This window comes from Siphateles boraxobius, unplaced genomic scaffold, assembly GCF_051911475.1.
Source record: "Siphateles boraxobius isolate OS27281-9 unplaced genomic scaffold, OSU_SipBor_1 160, whole genome shotgun sequence".
Taxonomy (NCBI): Eukaryota; Metazoa; Chordata; class Actinopteri; order Cypriniformes; family Leuciscidae; genus Siphateles; species Siphateles boraxobius.
In genome coordinates, this window is record NW_027508767.1 from 1,567,501 (window position 1) to 1,592,755 (window position 25,255).

Sequence of the window (25,255 nt, forward strand, 5' to 3'; positions counted from 1 at the left end):
TAAGCAGGGTCGGGCCTGGTTAGTACTTGGATGGGAGACCGCCTGGGAATACCAGGTGCTGTAAGCTTTTTTGATTTAAAAAAAAAAAAAAAAAAAAGAGTCCCTGAGCTTCTTCAGAAAGCCTTTAAAAGTCTCTGAGATTCTTCAGAGAGCATGAAAGAGTTTGAGTTTTTTCAAAAGTTCTTCTTACTTTAAAAAAAAGACTCACTGAGCTTCTTCAGAAAGCCTTTAAAAGTCTCTGAGATTCTTCAGAGAGCATGAAAGAGTTTGAGTTTTTTCAAAAGTTCTTCTTAGTTTAAAAAAAAAGACTCACTGAGCTTCTTCAGAAAGCCTTTAAAAGTCTCTGAGATTCTTCAGAGAGCATGAAAGAGTTTGAGTTTTTTCAAAAGTTCTTCTTAGTTTTCTTCATTAATGGTCTAACCTTTTAAATTGCCCAATTTTGGCAGCAGTTTTCGCTTACGGCCATACCACCTTGGTCACGCCCGATCTCGTCTGATATCGGAAGCTAAGCAGGGTCGGGCCTGGTTAGTACTTGGATGGGAGACCGCCTGGGAATACCAGGTGCTGTAAGCTTTTTTGATTTAAAAAAAAAAAAAAAAAAAAGAGTCCCTGAGCTTCTTCAGAAAGCCTTTAAAAGTCTCTGAGATTCTTCAGAGAGCATGAAAGAGTTTGAGTTTTTTCAAAAGTTCTTCTTACTTTAAAAAAAAGACTCACTGAGCTTCTTCAGAAAGCCTTTAAAAGTCTCTGAGATTCTTCAGAGAGCATGAAAGAGTTTGAGTTTTTTCAAAAGTTCTTCTTAGTTTAAAAAAAAAGACTCACTGAGCTTCTGCAGAAAGCCTTTAAAAGTCTCTGAGATTCTTCAGAGAGCATGAAAGAGTTTGAGTTTTTTCAAAAGTTCTTCTTAGTTTAAAAAAAAAGACTCACTGAGCTTCTTCAGAAAGCCTTTAAAAGTCTCTGAGATTCTTCAGAGAGCATGAAAGAGTTTGAGTTTTTTCAAAAGTTCTTCTTAGTTTTCTTCATTAATGGTCTAACCTTTTAAATTGCCTAATTTTGGCAGCAGTTTTCGCTTACGGCCATACCACCTTGGTCACGCCCGATCTCGTCTGATCTCGGAAGCTAAGCAGGGTCGGGCCTGGTTAGTACTTGGATGGGAGACCGCCTGGGAATACCAGGTGCTGTAAGCTTTTTTGATTTAAAAAAAAAAAAGAGTCCCTGAGCTTCTTCAGAAAGCCTTTAAAAGTCTCTGAGATTCTTCAGAGAGCATGAAAGAGTTTGAGTTTTTTCAAAAGTTCTTCTTACTTTAAAAAAAAGACTCACTGAGCTTCTTCAGAAAGCCTTTAAAAGTCTCTGAGATTCTTCAGAGAGCATGAAAGAGTTTGAGTTTTTTCAAAAGTTCTTCTTAGTTTAAAAAAAAAGACTCACTGAGCTTCTGCAGAAAGCCTTTAAAAGTCTCTGAGATTCTTCAGAGAGCATGAAAGAGTTTGAGTTTTTTCAAAAGTTCTTCTTAGTTTAAAAAAAAAGACTCACTGAGCTTCTTCAGAAAGCCTTTAAAAGTCTCTGAGATTCTTCAGAGAGCATGAAAGAGTTTGAGTTTTTTCAAAAGTTCTTCTTAGTTTTCTTCATTAATGGTCTAACCTTTTAAATTGCCCAATTTTGGCAGCAGTTTTCGCTTACGGCCATACCACCTTGGTCACGCCCGATCTCGTCTGATCTCGGAAGCTAAGCAGGGTCGGGCCTGGTTAGTACTTGGATGGGAGACCGCCTGGGAATACCAGGTGCTGTAAGCTTTTTTGATTTAAAAAAAAAAAAGAGTCCCTGAGCTTCTTCAGAAAGCCTTTAAAAGTCTCTGAGATTCTTCAGAGAGCATGAAAGAGTTTGAGTTTTTTCAAAAGTTCTTCTTACTTTAAAAAAAAGACTCACTGAGCTTCTTCAGAAAGCCTTTAAAAGTCTCTGAGATTCTTCAGAGAGCATGAAAGAGTTTGAGTTTTTTCAAAAGTTCTTCTTAGTTTTCTTCATTAATGGTCTAACCTTTTAAATTGCCCAATTTTGGCAGCAGTTTTCGCTTACGGCCATACCACCTTGGTCACGCCCGATCTCGTCTGATCTCGGAAGCTAAGCAGGGTCGGGCCTGGTTAGTACTTGGATGGGAGACCGCCTGGGAATACCAGGTGCTGTAAGCTTTTTTGATTTAAAAAAAAAAAAAAAAAAGAGTCCCTGAGCTTCTTCAGAAAGCCTTTAAAAGTCTCTGAGATTCTTCAGAGAGCATGAAAGAGTTTGAGTTTTTTCAAAAGTTCTTCTTACTTTAAAAAAAAGACTCACTGAGCTTCTTCAGAAAGCCTTTAAAAGTCTCTGAGATTCTTCAGAGAGCATGAAAGAGTTTGAGTTTTTTCAAAAGTTCTTCTTAGTTTAAAAAAAAAGACTCACTGAGCTTCTGCAGAAAGCCTTTAAAAGTCTCTGAGATTCTTCAGAGAGCATGAAAGAGTTTGAGTTTTTTCAAAAGTTCTTCTTAGTTTAAAAAAAAAGACTCACTGAGCTTCTGCAGAAAGCCTTTAAAAGTCTCTGAGATTCTTCAGAGAGCATGAAAGAGTTTGAGTTTTTTCAAAAGTTCTTCTTAGTTTTCTTCATTAATGGTCTAACCTTTTAACTAGCCCAATTTTGGCAGCAGTTTTCGCTTACGGCCATACCACCTTGGTCACGCCCGATCTCGTCTGATCTCGGAAGCTAAGCAGGGTCGGGCCTGGTTAGTACTTGGATGGGAGACCGCCTGGGAATACCAGGTGCTGTAAGCTTTTTTGATTTAAAAAAAAAAAAAAAAAAAAAGAGTCCCTGAGCTTCTTCAGAAAGCCTTTAAAAGTCTCTGAGATTCTTCAGAGAGCATGAAAGAGTTTGAGTTTTTTCAAAAGTTCTTCTTACTTTAAAAAAAAGACTCACTGAGCTTCTTCAGAAAGCCTTTAAAAGTCTCTGAGATTCTTCAGAGAGCATGAAAGAGTTTGAGTTTTTTCAAAAGTTCTTCTTAGTTTTCTTCATTAATGGTCTAACCTTTTAAATTGCCCAATTTTGGCAGCAGTTTTCGCTTACGGCCATACCACCTTGGTCACGCCCGATCTTGTCTGATCTCGGAAGCTAAGCAGGGTCGGGCCTGGTTAGTACTTGGATGGGAGACCGCCTGGGAATACCAGGTGCTGTAAGCTTTTTTGATTTAAAAAAAAAAAAAAAAAAAAGAGTCCCTGAGCTTCTTCAGAAAGCCTTTAAAAGTCTCTGAGATTCTTCAGAGAGCATGAAAGAGTTTGAGTTTTTTCAAAAGTTCTTCTTAGTTTAAAAAAAAAGACTCACTGAGCTTCTGCAGAAAGCCTTTAAAAGTCCCTGAGATTCTTCAGAGAGCATGAAAGAGTTTGAGTTTTTTCAAAAGTTCTTCTTAGTTTAAAAAAAAAGAGTCCCTGAGCTTCTTCAGAAAGCCTTTAAAAGTCTCTGAGATTCTTCAGAGAGCATGAAAGAGTTTGAGTTTTTTCAAAAGTTCTTCTTACTTTAAAAAAAAGACTCACTGAGCTTCTTCAGAAAGCCTTTAAAAGTCTCTGAGATTCTTCAGAGAGCATGAAAGAGTTTGAGTTTTTTCAAAAGTTCTTCTTAGTTTAAAAAAAAAGACTCACTGAGCTTCTTCAGAAAGCCTTTAAAAGTCTCTGAGATTCTTCAGAGAGCATGAAAGAGTTTGAGTTTTTTCAAAAGTTCTTCTTAGTTTTCTTCATTAATGGTCTAACCTTTTAAATTGCCCAATTTTGGCAGCAGTTTTCGCTTACGGCCATACCACCTTGGTCACGCCCGATCTCGTCTGATCTCGGAAGCTAAGCAGGGTCGGGCCTGGTTAGTACTTGGATGGGAGACCGCCTGGGAATACCAGGTGCTGTAAGCTTTTTTGATTTAAAAAAAAAAAAAAAAAAAGAGTCCCTGAGCTTCTTCAGAAAGCCTTTAAAAGTCTCTGAGATTCTTCAGAGAGCATGAAAGAGTTTGAGTTTTTTCAAAAGTTCTTCTTACTTTAAAAAAAAGACTCACTGAGCTTCTTCAGAAAGCCTTTAAAAGTCTCTGAGATTCTTCAGAGAGCATGAAAGAGTTTGAGTTTTTTCAAAAGTTCTTCTTAGTTTAAAAAAAAAGACTCACTGAGCTTCTGCAGAAAGCCTTTAAAAGTCTCTGAGATTCTTCAGAGAGCATGAAAGAGTTTGAGTTTTTTCAAAAGTTCTTCTTAGTTTAAAAAAAAAGACTCACTGAGCTTCTTCAGAAAGCCTTTAAAAGTCTCTGAGATTCTTCAGAGAGCATGAAAGAGTTTGAGTTTTTTCAAAAGTTCTTCTTAGTTTTCTTCATTAATGGTCTAACCTTTTAAATTGCCTAATTTTGGCAGCAGTTTTCGCTTACGGCCATACCACCTTGGTCACGCCCGATCTCGTCTGATCTCGGAAGCTAAGCAGGGTCGGGCCTGGTTAGTACTTGGATGGGAGACCGCCTGGGAATACCAGGTGCTGTAAGCTTTTTTGATTTAAAAAAAAAAAAGAGTCCCTGAGCTTCTTCAGAAAGCCTTTAAAAGTCTCTGAGATTCTTCAGAGAGCATGAAAGAGTTTGAGTTTTTTCAAAAGTTCTTCTTACTTTAAAAAAAAGACTCACTGAGCTTCTTCAGAAAGCCTTTAAAAGTCTCTGAGATTCTTCAGAGAGCATGAAAGAGTTTGAGTTTTTTCAAAAGTTCTTCTTAGTTTAAAAAAAAGACTCACTGAGCTTCTGCAGAAAGCCTTTAAAAGTCTCTGAGATTCTTCAGAGAGCATGAAAGAGTTTGAGTTTTTTCAAAAGTTCTTCTTAGTTTAAAAAAAAAGACTCACTGAGCTTCTTCAGAAAGCCTTTAAAAGTCTTTGAGATTCTTCAGAGAGCATGAAAGAGTTTGAGTTTTTTCAAAAGTTCTTCTTAGTTTTCTTCATTAATGGTCTAACCTTTTAAATTGCCCAATTTTGGCAGCAGTTTTCGCTTACGGCCATACCACCTTGGTCACGCCCGATCTCGTCTGATCTCGGAAGCTAAGCAGGGTCGGGCCTGGTTAGTACTTGGATGGGAGACCGCCTGGGAATACCAGGTGCTGTAAGCTTTTTTGATTTAAAAAAAAAAAAGAGTCCCTGAGCTTCTTCAGAAAGCCTTTAAAAGTCTCTGAGATTCTTCAGAGAGCATGAAAGAGTTTGAGTTTTTTCAAAAGTTCTTCTTACTTTAAAAAAAAGACTCACTGAGCTTCTTCAGAAAGCCTTTAAAAGTCTCTGAGATTCTTCAGAGAGCATGAAAGAGTTTGAGTTTTTTCAAAAGTTCTTCTTAGTTTTCTTCATTAATGGTCTAACCTTTTAAATTGCCCAATTTTGGCAGCAGTTTTCGCTTACGGCCATACCACCTTGGTCACGCCCGATCTCGTCTGATCTCGGAAGCTAAGCAGGGTCGGGCCTGGTTAGTACTTGGATGGGAGACCGCCTGGGAATACCAGGTGCTGTAAGCTTTTTTGATTTAAAAAAAATAAAAAAATAAAAATAAAATAAAAAAGAGTCCCTGAGCTTCTTCAGAAAGCCTTTAAAAGTCTCTGAGATTCTTCAGAGAGCATGAAAGAGTTTGAGTTTTTTCAAAAGTTCTTCTTAGTTTAAAAAAAAAGACTCACTGAGCTTCTGCAGAAAGCCTTTAAAAGTCTCTGAGATTCTTCAGAGAGCATGAAAGAGTTTGAGTTTTTTCAAAAGTTCTTCTTAGTTAAAAAAAAAGACTCACTGAGCTTCTTCAGAAAGCCTTTAAAAGTCTCTGAGATTCTTCAGAGAGCATGAAAGAGTTTGAGTTTTTTCAAAAGTTCTTCTTAGTTTAAAAAAAAGACTCACTGAGCTTCTTCAGAAAGCCTTTAAAAGTCTCTGAGATTCTTCAGAGAGCATGAAAGAGTTTGAGTTTTTTCAAAAGTTCTTCTTAGTTTTCTTCATTAATGGTCTAACCTTTTAAATAGCCCAATTTTGGCAGCAGTTTTCGCTTACGGCCATACCACCTTGGTCACGCCCGATCTTGTCTGATCTCGGAAGCTAAGCAGGGTCGGGCCTGGTTAGTACTTGGATGGGAGACCGCCTGGGAATACCAGGTGCTGTAAGCTTTTTTGATTAAAAAAAAAAGAGTCCCTGAGCTTCTTCAGAAAGCCTTTAAAAGTCTCTGAGATTCTTCAGAGAGCATGAAAGAGTTTGAGTTTTTTCAAAAGTTCTTCTTAGTTTAAAAAAAAAGACTCACTGAGCTTCTTCAGAAAGCCTTTAAAAGTCTCTGAGATTCTTCAGAGAGCATGAAAGAGTTTGAGTTTTTTCAAAAGTTCTTAGTTTTCTTCATTAATGGTCTAACCTTTTAAATTGGCCAATTTTGGCAGCAGTTTTCGCTTACGGCCATACCACCTTGGTCACGCCCGATCTCGTCTGATCTCGGAAGCTAAGCAGGGTCGGGCCTGGTTAGTACTTGGATGGGAGACCGCCTGGGAATACCAGGTGCTGTAAGCTTTTTTGATTTAAAAAAATAAATAAATAAAATAAAAGAGTCCCTGAGCTTCTTCAGAAAGCCTTTAAAAGTCTCTGAGATTCTTCAGAGAGCATGAAAGAGTTTGAGTTTTTTTCAAAAGTTCTTCTTACTTTAAAAAAAAGACTCACTGAGCTTCTTCAGAAAGCATTTAAAAGTCTCTGAGATTCTTCAGAGAGCATGAAAGAGTTTGAGTTTTTTCAAAAGTTCTTCTTAGTTTAAAAAAAAGACTCACTGAGCTTCTTCAGAAAGCCTTTAAAAGTCTCTGAGATTCTTCAGAGAGCATGAAAGAGTTTGAGTTTTTTCAAAAGTTCTTCTTAGTTTTCTTCATTAATGGTCTAACCTTTTAAATTGCCCAATTTTGGCAGCAGTTTTCGCTTACGGCCATACCACCTTGGTCACGCCCGATCTGTGATAGTGGTACAGTCCAGGAAGTGAGTTGGCAGTTTGAAGTTTGCAGTAGGTGAGACAGGCTCACCATTTTTTCGTTTTTTTATTTTGTTCGCTTTTTCCTTATATATATATATATATATATATATATATATATATATATATATATATTTATTTTTATTTTTATTTTTATTTTTTTATTTTGTTTGAGTTTTCCTTCCAGCAGCTTTTGCTGTTTGGGGGGTGTTTAAGCGTGTTTTTGTTTAAAATGGATGGATCAACGGCATCGACCACAGCAATGGCAGGAGGAACATCAACTGGTAATGAAACTGGACTGGAACAAAGACGACGAGATGGACATGGAAAGGATAAAGAAGCAAGGAAAGAAAACATGAAAAGAGTTTATGCAAAAGAAGCAACAGTTACAGTGGATTTAATGGATGTGAGAGGTGCAAGGGCGGAGGATATTATTAAAGCAGTGACAGAGAAAATAGGAGATGGGAAAATCTTGGCGGTTCGACCTAAACAAATGAATAACTACGAGGTGACGTTGGAGAAAGAAGAAGACACGGAAGAGCTGATGGATGGACTAATCATCAAAGGGAAAAAATGTGAGGTACAAAAACTGCAAAATAGAGACTATGTGGTTTCATTTATGCACTTGCCTGCTTATATGGACGATGAGGACATTTTTAAAAAGCTGGAGGGATGGGGGGTTTTCCCCGTCTCTAAGATGAGAAGGCGAGTCTATCCGGGCACAAGTATCGAGGATGGAACGAGGTTTGTAAAAACCAGGTTCCCCAGAGAAGTGATCTCACTCCCAAGCACTAAGCTTGAGACGGAAGAAGGACCGCAATACTTTCGGGTGATGCATAGTCATCAGGTGAGGACCTGTCGGCTGTGCATGAGCCCGGACCACATTGTGAAGGACTGTCCGGACTACAAGTGTTACAAGTGCTGTGAGATGGGGCATTTTGCGAGGGACTGCAAAGCAGTGAAGTGCCTGGATTGCAAGGAAGTGCTCAACAAATGTGAATGTGGGATGAGAAACAAGGAGGACGAGGAAGAAGAAGGAGTAAGCGGGCAGGTGCATGAGGGAGACAACGAAAAGGAACAGGAGGAAGCCACAACGATGACACAAGCTGAAACAGCAGAAAAGGACGAAGGAGAACCCAGAGAAGAATGGAACTCACAAGAAGAACAAGACCAACAACAGGATCAAGTAGAAATGCAAATAGACATGCCTGGAGTTTGTGGAATTTCTATGGATAGAAGGGAACAGTCAAAAATTGTAAATGATCAAACAACTTCTGAGAATGACAGAGAAGAGGAAAAAGAGGACCAAACAGAGATGCAAATGAAAAGAAGGAGATCAATTAAGGTAAAACCATATTTGGGGGCTGCAAGGAAAAAAATTGTTAATGAGGACACATTGAGAAATGTGAATAGGTATGAATTGCTAAAGGACTTTGGGGAGATAGAATGATAAATGAACAGCTACATGTATGTTTTTCTTTGCTTCATGGTTCTGAGGATTGTGACTTTTAATGCGAGAGGTCTTTTAAATATCAACAAATTTGATAAAGTAAAAGAAATGTGTAAACAAGAGGATATAATTTTGCTACAGGAAACAAACTGGAGAGAGGGGTGTATAAATGAAATGAGAAACAATTGGAAAGGAGAATTTTGGTATAATAATGGAGATGCAAGATATGGCCGAGGGGTGGCAATTCTAATAAGAGAAAATAGTGGAATAAATGGTAAAGAAATATATAAAGACAAAGTGGGAAAATGTATGGTAGTGGAAATTACTTATGAAGAGAAGGGAATTTTATTGGTTAATATACATGCACCAAATGAAGAAAAGGAAAAAAGAGAATATTTTAACATTGTCAAGAGTGTTTTAAGGAATTATAAAGATATAATTATGATGGGGGATTTTAACACTGTTTTTAGCAAAAAAGATATGGCAGATGGTATGGTTTTTAAAAGGGACACGGGAAGGAAAGAGTTAAAGTCATTAATGGAGGAGAACAAAATGATTGATGTGTGGAGGGAAAGACTTGAAAAGAAAAGGGAATTTTCTAGAAGACAAATTGTAGGGAATTTTTTGTGTCAAACAAGGATAGATATGGTTTTATGTACAAGGAATATAGAAGGTTTTATAGATAAGTTAAGGTATGAAGAATCAAGTTTGAGTGACCACAAGGCTTTTTTTGTACAGTTGGATTGGGATACAGGAAAAAGAGGGCCGGGTGTATGGGTTTTAAATACAGACATTTTAAAAGATGAACATTATGTTTTAGCAATAAAAGAGATGATTGAAGAAGAAAAAGAAAATGCAATGTATGTAGAAGACAAAAGAATTTGGTGGGAGAATGTAAAATTTTTAGCGAAAAAATTCACTATAAAATATTGTACGTTAAAGCATAAATGTAAAAAGAATAAAGAAAAAAAGATAAGAGAAAGGTTGGAGAAGCAAATTGATGAAGAAGTGCAAGATGTACAAAAAATTAAAGAAATACAGGAAGAATTGAAAGAGATTGAAGAAAATAAATATAAAAGATCAATATTGAGGAGTAAAGCAAAATATCTGGTTGAATGGGAAAAGTGTACAAAGTTTTTCTTTGATTTGGAAAGGAAAAAAGGAAGATCAGAAATGATAAAAGGAATAAAAAAGGGGAATGGTGAAATAACAGAAACAAGTGGGGAAATCTTACATGAAACAAAAGATTTTTTTGAAAAGCTTTTTAGTGCAGAAGATGTAAAGGAGGAAGAAAAATGGAACTAATGGAATTAATAAAAACAAAAGTAGGTGAAGAAGAGAAGGAAGAGTGTGATAGAAGCATAAGTAAAGAAGAGATAGGAAGAGCTATAAATGAACTGAACAAAAGGAAAAGCCCAGGGATTGATGGTTTAGGAAGTGAGTTTTATATAACTTTAAAGATATATTAACAAATATTTTAATGGATGTTTATGAAGAGATTTTTGAAATAGGTGGAATGATGTTAAGAATGGGGATGGGATTGATGAAGCTTATATATAAGAGGAAGGGAGAAAAAACAGAACTAAAAAACTATAGACCTATCACAATGCTTAATACTGACTTGAAGATTTTGGCAAAAATTTTAGCAAATAGATTGAAAGAGATAATGCCAAAGATAATCACAACAAACCAGGTATATGGAGTGAAAGGAAAAGACATTGCGGATACGATAATGAGTATAAAAGACACGATAAGGTACATGCGAGATAAAAAGAAAGAGGGTTACATAATTAGCTTAGACTTCAAATAAGCATTCGACAGAGTAGATCATAAGTATCTTTTTGATGTTTTAAAAAGTTTTGGGTTTGGGGAGAATTTTATTAAATGGGTTCGTATTTTATATAAGGGAGCGGTGACAAGAATAAAATGTAATGGTTTTTTAACTGAATGTTTTAGAATAACGCGCTCAATAAGACAAGGTTGTCCTTTATCAGCCCTTTTGTACTCGTTGGTGGCAGAACCGCTAGGACTAGCAATCAAACAAGGAAAGAGGATTAAAGGAATAGAGGTTGAAGAATTCATAGAGGATAACAAAATATTTCAATATGCTGATGACACAACATTTATTGTTAGAGGAGAAGAAAGTGTTACAAAAATAATGGAAATAGTACAGAGGTTTTGTAAGGGGTCAGGAGGAAAAGTGAATGAAGAAAAAACTTTGTACATGAGATTTGGAGAGACAGTGAACTTAACAGAGAATTTTAAGTTCAAGGAAGTCAAAGAAATGAAGATTTTAGGGATTTTAATAGGGAAAGACGAAGACAAAGTGAGAGAAAACATGTGGGAAGAAATAGTGGGAGGTATTGAAAGAAGAACTAACTTTTGGAAACTGAGGACACTTAATTTAAAGGGGAAGGTTTTAATCCTGAATGTTTTAATGTCATCGAAATTGTGGTATTTTTTATATGTGTCATCAATGCCAGTGTGGGTGGAAAAAAGGTTGAAAAGATGTTTTTTAGATTTTTTATGGGAAGGCAAACCAGCTAGAATCGCATATAATACTTTAATAGGGGTGGTAGATAAAGGAGGTTTGGGATTAATGGATGTGGAGCAAAGGAAAAATAGTCTAAGAGTTAAATTGGTTAAAAAGTATCTGGATGAATGTAATAAAGTAGAATGGAAAACAACAATGGAGTATTTTTTAAACAAATGTGGGAATTTTAATCTGGGGGACAATATTTTATGGATGAGAACAAAAGAGTGGATGACAGTGGGTTTGCCAAAGTTTTATAGAGAGGTTTTAAGGGAAAGGGGGGAAAGTGACACGTGATGGCCAAGTATTGTAACCCATACTTGGAATTTGACCTCTGTATTTAACCCATCCAAGTAAGTGCACACACATTAGGAGCAGAGTAGTGAGTAGTGAACACACACACACACACTGCAAACGTGGATACACACACCCGGAGCAGCGGGCAGCCTTGAGTGGCGCCCGGGGAGCGATTGGGGGTTAGGTGCCTTGCTCAAGGACACCTCAGTCATATTCCTGCCGGTACTGGAATCGAACCAGCAACCTTTGGGTCACCAGTCCAACTCTGTTACCATTAGGCCATGACTGCCCCCGTGCTTGGGGAAAGTTAAGTGCTTGGGGAAAGTTTTTTTGTAAATGTACGGTACAATTTACATGGAAGAGAAAGAATTTTAAATCAAACTTTATTCCTAAACACTGGCATTTTAAACCAAGGGAAGGAAATTTATTTTAAAAAATGGTTGGAAGTTGGAATAGTTAAAGTGAGAGATGTTTTATATGAATATAAAGAAGTTTTTTTACCGATACAGTACATTGTAGATGTAATGGAGGAAGCAAAAGAGGAGATCAGTAGACAAGAAATAAAAAACAAGTATGAAATTATAAAACATGCAATTCCTAAGCAATGGATAACAAAAATTGAAAATATGGAAGAGGGGAATAATGAAAAGGATGTAAAAGTAATACTGGGAGAGAAACTTTGTTTTTTTAAAGAATGCACAGTGAAAATGTTTTATGGATTTTTTAGAGATGCTGTTTTTAAGAAACCAATTATAAATGAATTTTGGCAAAAGACATTTGAAGGTTTGAAAGTAGAAAATATTTGGAACAATATGAAAGGGAAGTTTATTGAAATAAAACTAGGAAATTTGGAGTATTTTATTAGACATAGAGTGATATTTACTGATACAAAGTTAAAAAAAATTGGGATTGAACAAAGTGCGACATGTAAGGTATGCTGTGAGGAATATGAAAGTTTTTTTACATCTATTCTTATACTGTAAAAATTTAAAAGTTTTTAATGAAAAATGTAAGAGTATTATTGGAAAATTAGAAGGGGAGCAAGAATATACAGAAAAGGATAAGATTATAATGGTAGGGTGTGACAAAAACAATAAAAATGAAAAGATGATCAATCTGTTTGTAATGCTGATGAAAGGTGCAATATGGGAAAGGAGAGTAGTTGCAAAGCAGGAAAAAAAAGTATTGGATCTATGGTTGGTGCTTAAAAGACGATTGGAAAAATATATGGAATGTTTGTACTGTTATTTTAAACAAGAACAGAAAGTGGAGGATTTTTACAAGTTTTGTCCGCCTGAGATTTACTCAGTGTTTAATGAGTTTAATGTGGTACTGCCAGGAAAGGAATAATGTATTTGTTTAAAGATGTTTGAGATGAATATTTTATGTACTGTGGGAGATGTTTTTGAATGTTTTTCAAAAAATGATTTATTTAACAGGAATTTTTATGCGGAAAAAATTGCTTTTATGTATTTTGTGATATAAACGTTTAATAAAAAAAAAAAAAAAAAGTCACGCCCGATCTCGTCTGATCTCGGAAGCTAAGCAGGGTCGGGCCTGGTTAGTACTTGGATGGGAGACCGCCTGGGAATACCAGGTGCTGTAAGCTTTTTTGATTTAAAAAAAAAAAGAGTCCCTGAGCTTCTTCAGAAAGCCTTTAAAAGTCTCTGAGATTCTTCAGAGAGCATGAAAGAGTTTGAGTTTTTTCAAAAGTTCTTCTTAGTTTAAAAAAAAAGACTAACTGAGCTTCTGCAGAAAGCCTTTAAAAGTCTCTGAGATTCTTCAGAGAGCATGAAAGAGTTTCAGTTTTTTCAAAAGTTCTTCTTAGTTTAAAAAAAAGACTCACTGAGCTTCTTCAGAAAGCCTTTAAAAGTCTCTGAGATTCTTTAGAGAGTATGAAAGAGTTTGAGTTTTTTCTTCATTAATGGTCTAACCTTTTAAATAGCCCAATTTTGGCAGCAGTTTTCGCTTACGGCCATACCACCTTGGTCACCCCCGATCTCGTCTGATCTCGGAAGCTAAGCAGGGTCGGGCCTGGTTAGTACTTGGATGGGAGACCGCCTGGGAATACCAGGTGCTGTAAGCTTTTTTGATTTAAAAAAAAAAAGAGTCCCTGAGCTTCTTCAGAAAGCCTTTAAAAGTCTCTGAGATTCTTCAGAGAGCATGAAAGAGTTTGTTTTTTCAAAAGTTCTTCTTAGTTTAAAAAAAAGACTCACTGAGCTTCTTCAGAAAGCCTTTAAAAGTATCTGAGATTCTTCAGAGAGCATGAAAGAGTTTGAGTTTTTTCAAAAGTTCTTCTTAGTTTAAAAAAAGACTCACTGAGCTTCTTCAGAAAGCCTTTAAAAGTCTCTGAGATTCTTCAGAGAGCATGAAAGAGTTTGAGTTTTTTCAAAAGTTCTTCTTAGTTTAAAAAAAAGACTCACTGAGCTTCTGCAGAAAGCCTTTAAAAGTCTCTGAGATTCTTCAGAGAGCATTAAAGAGTTTTTTCAAAAGTTCTTCTTAGTTTAAAAAAAAGACTCACTGAGCTTCTTCAGAAAGCCTTTAAAAGTCTCTGAGATTCTTCAGAGAGCATGAAAGAGTTTGAGTTTTTTCAAAAGTTCTTCTTAGTTTTCTTCATTAATGGTCTAACCTTTTAAATAGCCCAATTTTGGCAGCAGTTTTCGCTTACGGCCATACCACCTTGGTCACGCCCGATCTAGTTGGTACGATCCAGGAAGTGAGTTGGCTGCAGTTGGAGAGGAAGGCTCTCCCCCATTTTTGTTTTTCTATTTGTGTTTTGTTTTTCGAGTTTGTTACTTTAAGTTAGTTTTTTTCGCTTTATTTTGCTTTTCAAACCACCTAACAGCAGCTTTTGCTGGCTGGAGGGTGGTGTTTAATTTTATTTTTGCAATTATGGACGGATTAACGGCGAACGACACTGGACTGGTTGGAGGAACACGCACGGTAATTGACAATGGACTGGCAGGAGGAACACGAATGGCAAACGACACTGGACTGGCGGGAGGAACACGAATGGCAAAAGACACTGGACTGGCGGGAGGAACACGAATGGCAAACGACACTGGACTAGAGAATCGACAAAGAACTGGGAATGGAAAGGATCAAGAAGCAAGGAAAAGATTTGGTGAAAGAAAATATTTAAAAGAGGCAACAGTGATCGTAAGTACAGAGAACGTGAGTGGAGTGAGAGCGGAGGATATAATTAAAGCGATTTCGGAACAAATTGGAAGTGGAAAGGTGTTGGCTGTAAGACCCAGGCAAGGCAAAGAATATGAACTGACACTAGAACAGGAAGAAATGTGCGACGTTTTAATCGATGGATTGACAATAAAGGGAGTGGACTGTGAAGTAAAGAAGCTGCAAAATAAAGATTACGTTGTTTCATTCATGCACCTGCCTGTCTACCTGGAGGATAATGAAATTTTGGACAAATTGGAAGGATGGGGGGTTTCCCCCATATCTAAAATCAAAAGAAGGTGCTATCCGGGCACTGACGTAGAAGACGGCACCAGGTTTGTGAAGGTGAGGTTCCCCAAAGAAGTGGCATCACTCCCTTATAGCACAAAGCTGGAAACAGCGGAAGGGCCACAGTACTTTAGGGTGATGCACAGCCACCAGGTAAAGACCTGTCGGCTGTGCATGAGCCCAGGACATCTACTGAAAGATTGCCCAGATTTCAAGTGCTATAAGTGTGAGGAAAGGGGCCATTTTGCACGAGATTGCAACGCCGTCAGGTGCCCGGATTGCCAAGAAATTTTAAATAAATGTGAATGCTGGATGGAGGGAGAGGTAGGAGGAAGGGAAGTACAGGTAGACAGACAGGTGCATGAAGGAAACAACGAGGAAAGACAAGAAGAGGACGAATCACAACCAAAGGAAGCAGAGGAAGGAACAAACAACAGACAAGAAGGAGAAGGAGGAAATGAAAAGGATGATGAACAGATAAGTGAAGAGGACACGCTGTTGACACCAATGGACATATCTTCAAATCATGGACAAAAAGGAAAAGAACAAGACAAAGAAACAGACAGCGAAGGAGAAATAAGGATGGAGGAGGACGAGAAGAAAAAAGTGGAGAGGGGACAAGGACGAAGAAGATTGCTAAAGGTAAAGCCAAATATAGAAACTGCAAGGAAAAAAGTGTTGAAAAAAGGACTAATCGAGTGTTTAAACAGGTTTGAGGTGTTAAAGGAACTGGAGGAGAAAGACTAAGAATAATGGTTTTTAGATATTTATTCTTTTTATTTTTAATGGTACTAAGTTGTGTGACTTTTAATGCGAGAGGACTTTTGAACTTAAGGAAATTTGAAAATGTAAAAGAAAAATGTAAAACAGAAGACATTATTGTGCTACAAGAAACAAACTGGAGAGAAAATGTGATGAATGATTTTAAAAAGAGATGGGAAGGAGGGATTTTATACAATAATGGAGATGGGAGGTTTGGAAGAGGAGTGGCTTTTTTAATGAAGGATGATGTTTTTAAAGCAAGTAAAATTCTATACAAAGATACGATGGGAAAATGTATGGTGGTTGAGACAATACATGAAGGAAGAGAATTGATTTTAGTAAATGTACATGCACCAATGGAAGAGAAAGAAAAGAAAGAGTTTTTTAATGTTTTAAGAAGTATTGTAAAGAAGTATAAGGAAATAATAATGATGGGGGATTTTAACACGGTTTTTAATAAACATGACATGGCAGAAGGAATGGTTTTTAAAACTGATACAGGGAGAAAAGAATTAAAAGCATTAATGGCAGAAAATAATATGATAGATGTGTGGAGAGAAAGAAATGAAAGGAAAAAAGAATTTTCAAGGATACAAATAGTAGGGAGCTTTGTGTGCAAAACAAGAATTGACTTTATTTTATGTACGAGGAATGTGGAGAATTTTATCGAAAATATTAAGTATGAAGACACAAGTTTGAGCGATCACAAGTTTTTATTTTTTAAAATGGACTGGAATAAAGTGCAAAGAGGGCCAGGGATATGGGTTTTAAATACTATAATGTTAGAAAATGAAGACTATGTTTTAAAGGTTAAAGAAATTATAGAAAAAGAAAAGGAAAATGAAATGTATGAAGAAGATAAGAGAATATGGTGGGAGAACGTAAAGTTTTTAATTAAAAAATTCTCGATTAAGTATTGTAGTATAATACACAAATGCAAAAGATACAAAGAAAAAGAAATAAAGGAAAGTTTGGAAGTGGAATTGAATAAAGAAAATAAAGATATACAAAAGATAAAGGAAATGGAGGGAAAACTGAAAGAAATAGAGGAAAAAGAATATGAGGGGGCGAGGTTAAGAAGCAAAGCTAAATATACAGTGGAGGGAGAAAAATGCACCAAGTTTTTTTTTGATTTGGAAAAAAAGAAAGGGAAAGCTGAAACGATTAAAGAGATAAGAGGAAAAAATGGGGAAATTGTAGAAGGGAATGAAAAAATTTTAGAAGAAATAAGGAATTTTTATGAAGAGCTTTTTAGTACAAGAGGTGTAAAAGAAAACGAAAAAATGGAATTGTTGAATCAGATAAAAGCAAAAATTAGCGAGGAAGATAAAAAAGAATGTGATCAAGAAGTCAGAGAAGAGGAGATAGAAAGAGCAATACAGCAGCTGAATAAAAAGAAAAGTCCAGGAATAGATGGTTTAGGAAGTGAATTTTATATATGTTTTAAAGAGATTTTAACAAAGATTTTAAAGGAAGTTTTTAGAGAAATTTTTGGAAAAGAAGAAGTTAATGAAAGAATGGGGATGGGCATAACAAAACTGATATATAAAAGGAAAGGAGAAAAAGTAGATTTAAAAAACTACAGGCCAATCACAATGCTAAACACAGATCTTAAGATTTTAGCGAAAGTTTTAGCAAACAGGTTAAAGGAAGTAATGCCAAGTATAATCAAAACAAATCAAGCGTACGGAGTAAAAGGAAGAGATATAGCGGACACGACAATGAGCATAAGAGACACAATATGGTACTTGAAAGAAGAGAAAGAAGAAGGATACGTAATTAGTTTAGATTTTGAAAAAGCTTTTGATAGGGTTGAACACGGGTATTTATTTGATGTTTTAAAGAAATTTGGTTTTGGGGGAGATTTTATTAAATGGATTGAGATTTTATATAAGGGTGCTTTAACAAGAATAAAATGTAATGGGTTTTTAACAGAATGTTTTAAAATCACAAGATCAATAAGACAGGGGTGTCCACTTTCAGCGTTATTATATTCACTTGTATCGGAACCGTTGGGATTGGCTATAAAACAAAAAGAAGAAATAACTGGAATTGAAATTGAGGAAAACAAGTCTGAAGGGAAGGTTTTTCAATATGCCGATGACACAACGATAATAGTAAAAGGAAAGGAGAGCGTTAAAGAAGTTATGAAGGTTGTAGAAGAATATTGTAAAGGATCTGGGAGTAAAGTAAATGAAGATAAGACGGTGTATATGAGATTTGGTAAAGCTATGATTTTAAGGGATTGTTTTAATTTCAAGGAAGTGGAAGAAATAAGGATTTTAGGAATTTTAATGGGGAAAAATGAGAGGAAAGTAAGAGATGAAATGTGGGAGCAACTAGTAACAGAAATAGAGAGAAGGTTAAATTTTTGGAAATTGAGAACATTAAACTTGAAAGGGAAGGTTTTAATATTGAATGTTTTAATGGTTTCTAAGCTATGGTATGTTTTATATGTGTCGGAGATGCCATTGTGGACAGAAAAGAGGCTGAAGAAATGTTTTCTTGACTTTTTATGGGAGGGGAAACCAGCAAGAATAGCTTTTAACACACTTTTAGGGGCAGTAGACAAGGGGGGTTTAGGATTAATAGATGTGGAACAGAGAAAAAATAGTTTGAGAGTTAAAATAGTGAAGAAATACATACAAGATGAGGGCAAAGCAGAGTGGAAAAAGACCATGAAATATTTTTTAAACAAATGTGGGAATTTTAATATGGGGGATGGAATTTTATGGATGAAAACGAAAATTTGGATGATGGAAAGACTACCAGAGTTTTATAGAGAAATTTTGAGTGCCTGGGGAAATTTTTTAGCCAAAGTCGAGTATGATCCACATGGGAGAGAAAACATTTTAAATCAACCTCTGTTCTTAAACAAAAACATTTTAAAACAAGACAAAGAAATGTTTTTAAAGAAATGGATGGAAGTGGGGATAACAAGAGTGAGAGACGTTTTATATGAATTCAAAGAAGGGTTTTTACCAACACAATTTATTGTGGATGCAATGGAGGAGGCAAAAGAGGATTACAGTGAACAAGAAATTTTAAATAAGTATGAAATCATTAAAAGTGCAATACCCAAAGAGTGGATTAAAAGAATAGAATGTATGGAAGGAGAGCCAAAAGAGAAATGTATTTATGTGAAATTGGGGGGGAAAGTGAATGATTTTAAGGAATGTACTGTGAAAATGATTTATTGTTCTTTTAGAGATGATGTTTTTAAAGAGCCAATTGCAAATGAATACTGGGTGCAGAAATTCAAAGATTTAAATAAAGAGTGTATATGGAGAAACATGAGGGGGAAGTGTGTGGAAACAAAATTGGGATGTTTAGAATATTTTATAAGACATAAAGTGATTTTTACTGAGGCAATTTTAAATAAAATAGGAATTGAGCAAAACGCTCTGTGTAAAGTGTGCCAGGAAAAGGAAGAGTGGATTTTACATATATTTTTATACTGTAAAGAACTGGAGGAATTTTTAAGGAAATGTAAATGCTTAATTAAAGAGTTGACTGAGGAGTGGGATGAAAGTGTAATGGAATGGAACAGAGTTGTGATGTTTGGTTGGGAAAAGAAGTGTCAAAACAAAAGTTTTATAAATCTGTGTGTAATGTTGATGAAAAGTGCAATATGGGAGAGAAGAACTGTGGCTAAAAAGGAAAAAATTGTGTTGGATGTTTGGACTATGTTTAAAAGGAAAACTGAATTGTATATTGAAAGATTGTATGTTTATTTTAAATGTGAAAATATGTTGGATGCTTTTTATGATATTTTTACCCCAAAAGTTTGTTGTGTCCTTAAAGACCAAATGTGGAAGCTGCCGGGAAGTGATGGAGTTTTTTAAATAATGTATGTAAATGAAATATATGTGATGTAGAGATGTATGTAGAAGAAAATATGTATTTTTTATTGTATTTATTTTTATTGTATTTTATTGATTGAAATTTCTTAATAAAAAAAAAAAAAAAAAAAAAAAAGTCACGCCCGATCTCGTCTGATCTCGGAAGCTAAGCAGGGTCGGGCCTGGTTAGTACTTGGATGGGAGACTGCCTGGGAATACCAGGTGCTGTAAGCTTTTTTGATTTAAGGCGAGACACGGCAGGCAAAAACATCGTTTTTTTTCACTGGTCAATTTTGAGATTTTGGGATATTTGTCTTCAATAACATGTCTTTTTTCAGACTTGTGGTGAAAAAAAGTCCAAAATACACATTTAGGTCTTGATTTTACTACACGTTGTCCGTTTGCGTCTGTAGATTTCTCATAAATTCATCAAAAGTTGTCGTTATAAATCATCCCTCTGCTCCGCGATCGCGATCTGCACCCTGTCATCACACACACCGTTAGAAAGCTATCTCTCTCCTGTACAATACTGCCGGATCCAAATATGGTCATTTCCTTTTTATCAGCAACCAATCGTGAAAGTAAAAGGGGGGATTTTACTCTAAATGCGCAATCTCATTGGCTGATGCTAAATCTTTAAAGCCCGTTTTCTCAAAATGACTGTTCTCTCTCACTCCAAGTCCGAAATCTCCAGTTCAGTAGCACCTATATACACCAAACTTTCCAGTCTAGTACCTAGTTATATTATGCAGACATTTACAGAGGGATTTGTAAATATATTATTCCTAGCCTGATTTATATAGCATTTTATTCCAAAAAACATGGCGAAAATCATCTTTTTAATGCTATTGGCAGTATATTCTGATTTACAGGATAACAAAAGTAGATATCCATAAATCCCTCTGTAATTTTTCCCCCATCTAATATGTAAACACAATGAAAAAATAATTTTGAACCTGGCTTTGTCCAATACTCAGATTTCGTTTTTTAAAATATATGCAAAATAGCGCATATTTAATTAGACAATGCCTCATTTGCATATTTAAACATTAAATTACAGAAAACTTGTAATACATTTTTTTCTAATATTAATGTTGGTAATCAACTGGCAAAGTTTCATGGTGATATCTGATAGTTAAAAAAATTACCCTATTCACCTGTAGTGTCTCGCCTTAAAAAAAAAAAAAAAAAGAGTCCCTGAGCTTCTTCAGAAAGCCTTTAAAAGTCTCTGAGATTCTTCAGAGAGCATGAAAGAGTTTGAGTTTTTTCAAAAGTTCTTCTTACTTTAAAAAAAAGACTCAATGAGCTTCTTCAGAAAGCCTTTAAAAGTCTCTGAGATTCTTCAGAGAGCATGAAAGAGTTTGAGTTTTTTCAAAAGTTCTTCTTAGTTTAAAAAAAAGACTCACTGAGCTTCTTCAGAAAGCCTTTAAAAGTCTCTGAGATTCTTCAGAGAGCATGAAAGAGTTTGAGTTTTTTCAAAAGTTCTTCTTAGTTTTCTTCATTAATGGTCTAACCTTTTAAATTGCCCAATTTTGGCAGCAGTTTTCGCTTACGGCCATACCACCTTGGTCACGCCCGATCTCGTCTGATCTCGGAAGCTAAGCAGGGTCGGGCCTGGTTAGTACGTGGATGGGAGACCGCCTGGGAATACCAGGTGCTGTAAGCATTTCTGATTTAAAAAAAAAAAAAAAAAAAGAGTCCCTGAGCTTCTTCAGAAAGCCTTTAAAAGTCTCTGAGATTCTTCAGAGAGCATGAAAGAGTTTGAGTTTTTTCAAAAGTTCTTCTTAGTTTAAAAAAAAGACTCACTGAGCTTCTTCAGAAAGCCTTTAAAAGTCTCTGAGATTCTTCAGAGAGCATGAAAGAGTTTGAGTTTTTTCAAAAGTTCTTCTGTTTTCTTCATTAATGGTCTAACCTTTTAAATAGGCCAATTTTGGCAGCAGTTTTCGCTTACGGCCATACCACCTTGGTCACGCCCGATCTTGTCTGATCTCGGAAGCTAAGCAGGGTCGGGCCTGGTTAGTACTTGGATGGGAGACCGCCTGGGAATACCAGGTGCTGTAAGCTTTTTTGATTAAAAAAAAAAAAAAAGAGTCCCTGAGCTTCTTCAGAAAGCCTTTAAAAGTCTCTGAGATTCTTCAGAGAGCATGAAAGAGTTTGAGTTTTTTCAAAAGTTCTTCTTACTTTAAAAAAAGACTCACTGAGCTTCTTCAGAAAGCTTTTAAAAGTCTCTGAGATTCTTCAGAGAGCATGAAAGAGTTTGAGTTTTTTCAAAAGTTCTTCTTAGTTTAAAAAAAAGACTCACTGAGCTTCTTCAGAAAGCCTTTAAAAGTCTCTGAGATTCTTCAGAGAGCATGAAAGAGTTTGAGTTTTTTCAAAAGTTCTTCTTAGTTTAAAAAAAAGACTCACTGAGCTTCTTCAGAAAGCCTTTAAAAGTCTCTGAGATTCTTCAGAGAGCATGAAAGAGTTTCAGTTTTTTCAAAAGTTCTTCTTAGTTTAAAAAAAAGACTCACTGAGCTTCTTCAGAAAGCCTTTAAAAGTCTCTGAGATTCTTCAGAGAGGTTGAAAGAGTTTGAGTTTTTTCAAAAGTTCTTCTTAGTTTTCTTCATTAATGGTCTAACCTTTTAAATAGCCCAATTTTGGCAGCAGTTTTCGCTTACGGCCATACCACCTTGGTCACGCCCGATCTCGTCTGATCTCGGAAGCTAAGCAGGGTCGGGCCTGGTTAGTACTTGGATGGGAGACCGCCTGGGAATACCAGGTGCTGTAAGCTTTTTTGATTAAAAAAAAAAGAGTCCCTGAGCTTCTTCAGAAAGCCTTTAAAAGTCTCTGAGATTCTTCAGAGAGCATGAAAGAGTTTGAGTTTTTTCAAAAGTTCTTCTTAGTTTAAAAAAAAGAGTCCCTGAGCTTTTTCAGAAAGCCTTTTAAAAGTCTCTGAGATTCTTCAGAGAGCATGAAAGAGTTTGAGTTTTTTCAAAAGTTCTTCTTAGTTTAAAAAAAAGACTCACTGAGCTTCTTCAGAAAGCCTTTAAAAGTCTCTGAGATTCTTCAGAGAGCATGAAAGAGTTTGAGTTTTTTCAAAAGTTCTTCTTACTTTAAAAAAAAGACTCACTGAGCTTCTTCAGAAAGCCTTTAAAAGTCTCTGAGATTCTTCAGAGAGCATGAAAGAGTTTGAGTTTTTTCAAAAGTTCTTCTTAGTTTAAAAAAAAGACTCACTGAGCTTCTTCAGAAAGCCTTTAAAAGTCTCTGAGATTCTTCAGAGAGCATGAAAGAGTTTGAGTTTTTTCAAAAGTTCTTCTTAGTTTTCTTCATTAATGGTCTAACCTTTTAAATTGCCCAATTTTGGCAGCAGTTTTCGCTTACGGCCATACCACCTTGGGCACGCCCGATCTCGTCTGATCCAGGAAGTGTGAGGTGGCAGTTTGGAGAGAAAGGCTCTCCTATTTTTTGTTTTTCTTTATTGTGATTTCATTTGATAATTCATTAAGTTACTAGCTGTCTTCTTAATTTAGTTTTGTTTAAACCTCAGACAGGTATTTTACTGTCTGAGGTTTTATTTATTTATTTATTTATTTTTCAAAATGACTGATACTATGGCTATGGAACAGGAACGGATATTAGACCAAGAGATTGAGGATAATGATTACACTGAAAGGAACAAAGAAAAGGACAATGGAAAAGATAAAGATGACAACGAAACATGGGCATCTGTGGTTTCGAGAAAGAAGAGAAATGGAGTTGAAATGGATAAAGGAAGGACTGAACAACAGAAGATACAAGGTAAAGAAAAGGATGATGTAAATGGTGAAAAGAGACAAGAGAAAAGTCAAAAAGATGAAATGATAAATAAGTTGAGAGGAAAAATGAGATACCAGAGAGAGTACAAAAAAGAAACAACGTTTACAATGAATGTGAAAAACCCAGAACAACTAACGGTTATGATGATAATTAAAGCTGTGGAGGACAAAACTGGATTGGGAAAATTATATGGACTAAGGAAAAAAACTGAATTTGAATATGAACTTACATTGGAGAAAGAGGAAGACTGTGAACAATTATTGGATGGAATACAAATAAATGGACAATGTTGTGAAATAACAAAACTTTGTGGAACGGAAAGGATGGTATCTTTTTTACAATTGCCAAACTATATTAATGATGAGGATGTTTTACAAAAACTGACAAGCTGGGGGGTTACACCGATACTTCCTCTGAGAAGAAGGTATTACCCTGGGACAATTGTAGCGGATGGAACAAGATTCATAAGAGTTAAATTTCCAAAAGACGTGGTGTCTCTGCCATATAACACAAGATTCGAAACGGAAGAAGGATGGCAGTTTTTCAGGGTGATTCATGATCACCAGGTGAAGACGTGTAGAATATGTGCAAGTGTGGATCATGAAAAAAAGGACTGTCCACAATTAATATGCAGAGAATGCCTGGAGCAGGGGCATTATGCGCGGGACTGCAAAGCCCCGCGGTGCCAAGGCTGCGGAAAGGCATTTCTCAGGTGCAGATGTGAAACATACGAAGAGGAACATGAGGAAATGGAGACGGAGACACTCAACGACGAGGTGAATGTGGAAGAGGATGATGAAGGAAGTGTACTACAACAAACACGTGGATTAATAATGGAGATACAGAGCAGAGAAGAAGGAGGAAGTAAAGACGAACGGGATGGAGAAGAAGAGACAGAAACGATGACAGAACTACAAATAATTGCAGATAAAGTTGAACAGGATGGGATGAAAAACAAAGAAGATGACAATGATGGACCAAAGGACAGTACAAACATAGATGAGGTAAGAGACACTAAGAATAAAACTATTGGTGGAAATGAAAGTGGGAAGAAAAACATTTTGAGTGGGGGGAGTAAACTAAAAACAACAGGACAAATTAACATTGAGAAGGTGATGGAGAAACAAAGAATAAGAAGAGAATCTAAAGAAAAAAAGAGGAAAAAAGCTGAAAGGACTGGACCAGGAGATGCGGTTTTGAAAGAGACTGAACCAAAGTGATGAGTTTTTTTGTTTGTTTCTATGTTACTTTTATTTTGTATATGAGTCAATTGAGCATAGTTTCAATCAATGCAAGGGGATTGTCAACTATGACTAAATTTGAGAATATTAATCATTTGACAAAGAAAAATGACATAATATGTATACAAGAGACAGGATGGAATGATGAAAAAACAAATGATTTGAAGAAAATATGGGACGGGGAATTTTTTTACAATAATGATCCTAATAGGAAAAAAGGAGTAGCAATTTTAATAAGAAGGGGTACAATACAAAAAGCAACAGTTATATTTACAGATAAGATAGGAAGGACATTGATGGTCAAGGTCGAAGGAAAAGAAGAAGAAATAACAATATGTAATATTCATGCACCAAATGAAGACCTAGAACGTGCTACTTTTTTTAAAGAAATGGATGTTCTAATAGAGAAATATAAATGTTCGATTTTAATTGGTGATTTTAATACTGTTTTAGAACGAATAGATGTGGAGGATTACATGGTGTATAGAGCAGATGTTGGGAGAAAAGAATTAAAGAAAGTTATGGGAAAACACAGATTTATAGATTCATGGAGGGAAAGAAACAGAGTAAAAAGAGAATATTCAAGAAGACAAATGGTAAACAAAGTTTTAAAACAAAGTAGAATTGATTTGGTATTATGTAACAGACATTTGGGAAGTTTCGTTACAAAAGTATTTTACAAAATGTTTAGTGGAAGTGATCATGATTTTTTAAATGTAATCATTGATTATAGTGGTGTAGAGAGAGGGCCAGGGGTGTGGGTTTTTAATACGGAACTTTTAAAAAATGACATTTATAAAATGGAAGTAGAAAATTATATAATAAATAATATTAATAATGTCCTATATGAAGAAGCAAAAAGTGTGTGGTGGGATAATTTAAAAATAGATATTAAAAAACTATC

At 35.7% G+C, this 25,255-nt stretch overlaps 17 non-coding genes across 17 annotated transcripts in view; all 17 read left to right on the forward strand.

The window, feature by feature from the left end:
• Positions 1 to 67, forward strand: part of LOC143739525 (5S ribosomal RNA) — a 119-nt gene extending 52 nt beyond the window's left edge. The window contains exon 1 of the ribosomal RNA XR_013204256.1: positions 1 to 67. This exon is cut by the window's left edge and continues 52 nt beyond it. This is a non-coding gene — a ribosomal RNA (5S ribosomal RNA).
• A 387-nt stretch (positions 68 to 454) lies between these two features.
• Positions 455 to 573, forward strand: LOC143739969 (5S ribosomal RNA). Its single transcript, XR_013204678.1, has one exon. It is a non-coding gene; the product is annotated as a 5S ribosomal RNA (ribosomal RNA).
• A 492-nt stretch (positions 574 to 1,065) lies between these two features.
• Positions 1,066 to 1,184, forward strand: LOC143739526 (5S ribosomal RNA). Its single transcript, XR_013204257.1, has one exon. It is a non-coding gene; the product is annotated as a 5S ribosomal RNA (ribosomal RNA).
• A 484-nt stretch (positions 1,185 to 1,668) lies between these two features.
• Positions 1,669 to 1,787, forward strand: LOC143739527 (5S ribosomal RNA). The gene has a single exon (XR_013204258.1). It is a non-coding gene; the product is annotated as a 5S ribosomal RNA (ribosomal RNA).
• A 274-nt stretch (positions 1,788 to 2,061) lies between these two features.
• On the forward strand, positions 2,062 to 2,180 carry LOC143739528 (5S ribosomal RNA). Its single transcript, XR_013204259.1, has one exon. It is a non-coding gene; the product is annotated as a 5S ribosomal RNA (ribosomal RNA).
• A 490-nt stretch (positions 2,181 to 2,670) lies between these two features.
• LOC143739529 (5S ribosomal RNA) lies at positions 2,671 to 2,789 on the forward strand. Its single transcript, XR_013204260.1, has one exon. It is a non-coding gene; the product is annotated as a 5S ribosomal RNA (ribosomal RNA).
• Positions 2,790 to 3,072: 283 nt separating this feature from the next.
• LOC143739959 (5S ribosomal RNA) lies at positions 3,073 to 3,191 on the forward strand. Its single transcript, XR_013204668.1, has one exon. It is a non-coding gene; the product is annotated as a 5S ribosomal RNA (ribosomal RNA).
• A 597-nt stretch (positions 3,192 to 3,788) lies between these two features.
• LOC143739530 (5S ribosomal RNA) lies at positions 3,789 to 3,907 on the forward strand. The gene has a single exon (XR_013204261.1). It is a non-coding gene; the product is annotated as a 5S ribosomal RNA (ribosomal RNA).
• A 491-nt stretch (positions 3,908 to 4,398) lies between these two features.
• LOC143739531 (5S ribosomal RNA) lies at positions 4,399 to 4,517 on the forward strand. The gene has a single exon (XR_013204262.1). It is a non-coding gene; the product is annotated as a 5S ribosomal RNA (ribosomal RNA).
• Positions 4,518 to 5,000: 483 nt separating this feature from the next.
• LOC143739532 (5S ribosomal RNA) lies at positions 5,001 to 5,119 on the forward strand. The gene has a single exon (XR_013204263.1). It is a non-coding gene; the product is annotated as a 5S ribosomal RNA (ribosomal RNA).
• Positions 5,120 to 5,393: 274 nt separating this feature from the next.
• LOC143739535 (5S ribosomal RNA) lies at positions 5,394 to 5,512 on the forward strand. Its single transcript, XR_013204265.1, has one exon. It is a non-coding gene; the product is annotated as a 5S ribosomal RNA (ribosomal RNA).
• A 505-nt stretch (positions 5,513 to 6,017) lies between these two features.
• LOC143739960 (5S ribosomal RNA) lies at positions 6,018 to 6,136 on the forward strand. The gene has a single exon (XR_013204669.1). It is a non-coding gene; the product is annotated as a 5S ribosomal RNA (ribosomal RNA).
• Positions 6,137 to 6,405: 269 nt separating this feature from the next.
• LOC143739536 (5S ribosomal RNA) lies at positions 6,406 to 6,524 on the forward strand. The gene has a single exon (XR_013204266.1). It is a non-coding gene; the product is annotated as a 5S ribosomal RNA (ribosomal RNA).
• Positions 6,525 to 13,213: 6,689 nt separating this feature from the next.
• On the forward strand, positions 13,214 to 13,332 carry LOC143739928 (5S ribosomal RNA). The gene has a single exon (XR_013204638.1). It is a non-coding gene; the product is annotated as a 5S ribosomal RNA (ribosomal RNA).
• Positions 13,333 to 20,862: 7,530 nt separating this feature from the next.
• On the forward strand, positions 20,863 to 20,981 carry LOC143739971 (5S ribosomal RNA). The gene has a single exon (XR_013204680.1). It is a non-coding gene; the product is annotated as a 5S ribosomal RNA (ribosomal RNA).
• Positions 20,982 to 21,260: 279 nt separating this feature from the next.
• LOC143739962 (5S ribosomal RNA) lies at positions 21,261 to 21,379 on the forward strand. Its single transcript, XR_013204671.1, has one exon. It is a non-coding gene; the product is annotated as a 5S ribosomal RNA (ribosomal RNA).
• Positions 21,380 to 21,966: 587 nt separating this feature from the next.
• LOC143739537 (5S ribosomal RNA) lies at positions 21,967 to 22,085 on the forward strand. The gene has a single exon (XR_013204267.1). It is a non-coding gene; the product is annotated as a 5S ribosomal RNA (ribosomal RNA).
• The last annotated feature ends 3,170 nt before the right edge of the window (positions 22,086 to 25,255 follow it).